The sequence below is a fragment of the Emys orbicularis genome, chromosome 2 (genome assembly GCF_028017835.1).
Source record: "Emys orbicularis isolate rEmyOrb1 chromosome 2, rEmyOrb1.hap1, whole genome shotgun sequence".
NCBI classification, from domain to species: domain Eukaryota; kingdom Metazoa; phylum Chordata; order Testudines; family Emydidae; genus Emys; species Emys orbicularis.
The window spans coordinates 10,308,433-10,311,102 of record NC_088684.1 but is presented as its reverse complement, the minus strand read 5'-3'; positions in this window follow the sequence as shown (position 1 = coordinate 10,311,102).

The window sequence follows — 2,670 nt, the reverse complement described above, 5'->3', positions numbered from 1 at the left end:
CTTCGGCACGTGTGCCATAGGTTGCCTACCCTTAGGTTAGGCAAACACCTGCCAGGGATGGTCTAGATCAGTGGTTCTCAACCTGTGGGTTAGGACCCCAAAGTGGGCCATGACCTCATTTGAACAGGATTGCCAGGGCTGGCTTAGTCTTGCTGGGGCCCAGGGCCAAAGCCGAAGCCTGAGCCCCACTGCCTGGGGCCAAAGCTTCAGCCCTGGGTGGCAGGGCTCAGGTTACAGGCCCCATGCCTGGGGCTGAAGCCCTGGAGCTTCAGCTTTGACCCCCTCCCCCCACCGAGGGTGGTGGAGCTTGGGCTTTGGCCCCCCTGCCTGGGACGGTGGGACTTGGGCTTTGGCCCCACCACCTGGGGTAGTGTGGCTCAGGCAGGCTCAGGCTTTGGTCTTCCCTCATGGGGTCGTGTAGTAATTTTTATTGTCAGAAAGGGGTTGGAGTGCAATGAAGTTTGAGAACCCCTGCTCTAGATACTTAGTCCTGCCATCATTGCAGGGGACTGGATTAGATGATCTCTCAAGGTTCCTTCCAGTCCTACAATTCTATGAACACTATCCTGTGGTGTACCATTTTTAATATTGTATATATTTGACATAACTTTCCCAACTTTGATCTGAATGATCCTTTTACTCAAAAATTCTCATCTACCCTACATTCTTCCAGTCTCTAGTGTACTTACTTTGTGAAATATGACCTTCCTCCACAGCATGTTATATACCTTTTCAATATCTAGAAAGACAGCTATCATGAAACCCTTGTGCCTCATAAGTTTTTGTATTTCAGTTTCTAATTTAGCAATGCAATCAATAGTGCTTCTTCCTTTCTTAAAACCACTCTGCACCTTATCTTTAATGCCATTATTTTCCAAATAGGAACCAATCTTTCATTCACCATTCTCTCCATAATTTTACCTAGGGCAATTGGGTTATAGGTATCTAGTTTTGGGAATAGTTTGCCTGTTTTTTTTGTATTGGAATTACTGCTGCATGTTTCTACCCTTTTCTCCCATATAGTGTTAAATAATTTCCAAGATAAATACCTCTCTGAAAGTAGTTTGAGGGAGAAGCATTATGTTACATATATTATCTTTACCGGGGGATATAATCTTGCTTATATCAACAGCTTTCTCAAGTTCTCACATACAAAACTATTCATTCAGCATAGTATCTTCATATTTACCCCAACTACATAATAGCTTATGACGCTCTTCAATGAGCTGTCTTTTAATCTGGAGGGAAAGATCACTTTAATTTCCACCATTACTCATCCTTAGAAAGTTTCTGCTAAAACTTCTGTTTTTTTTCATTACCAGAACTTTTAACTATGTTGTCAATGCCAATAAGACCTGGGATGTGGCTATTTTCAGTCTAAATTCCATTAATCTTCTGATTTGTCTGTATATTTCTGATGTCTTGTCTTTGTTTATCTACTCACAGTACTTCCTCCAACTCTCTTTCTTTGATTTTTTTTTTTATAATTCCTTGTCCTAATGACTTCTTTTATAGTTCATTAGATATTTGCTATTCATTGTATATTTAGCTTTTCTGTAGGCTTTGTTCCTTTCTTTAACTGCCATTTTAGACTCCTCATTCCACCATGGAATTGAGTTTTTAGTTTTGGGATACTTCAATATCCTAGATATAGCTACAATAGCTGCTGCTATTAATCCCATTATTACATTATCATCAAAATTCTGTCATCATTCACCCAATGATTATTAATAAATTCTGTACATTTACTTGTAAATGGCTCCCAGTTATCCTTCTTAGAATTCTAGGTGGATACCTTCAATCTTACCTTGTCCTTGAAAAGAAAGAAGTATAGGGAAATTATCAAATCCCATTCTTTCTTCCTTATATATTTCCAAGTTGCATTTACTTGCAGTATCTGCCATTATAATTCCCAGATCCAAGCAGGAAAAACTACTATCTGCTGCATTAAATCTAGTTGGAGTGTTATTATTTAAAACCACTGAATTGTTTTAATCAATTAACTTTTCTAAGCATCACTTGTTTTACTGATATCAACATCATCTGATTTTGCTTCTACTCTTCCCTCCCCGCTACTTTGTATCCATTCTCCCTCTCTAACAGACTTTTCTTCAGTTTCCAGAGTGACTTCATTTGGGGTCAGAAAATCCTCCATCTCCTATCAGCCCAGTTAGTCCTCCAGCCTCAAGTCCCAGTTCAACTTCCTCTGTTTATAGTCCTCTCCCATCCGCTTCCCAACTAGGCTTCATCTCAAATTAAACCTCACCCATCCTCCAGGTGCAGCCACGTAGCCAAATGGCTTCTCAGGTCCCTATTAGCTCTTTCAGTGCCTGTGTTGGGTACACACCTCATCACAGGATTCCAAGTAAAGCCAAGTCCTTTCATTTAGATCTGTAGCAGCTCTTATGGGTCAGTCCTTAGATAAGCAGTGTAATATCTGCAAAAATAACAGGAGTACTTGTGGCACTTTAGAGACTAACAAATTTATTAGAGCATAAGCTTTCGTGGGCTACAACCCACTTCTTCGGATGCATATAGAGTGAAACATATATTGAGGAGATATATATACACACATACAGAGAGCATGAACAGGTGGGAGTTGTCTTACCAAGTCTGAGAGGCCAATTAAGTAAGAGAAAAAAGTAATATCTAATGCCCATTACACAGTAT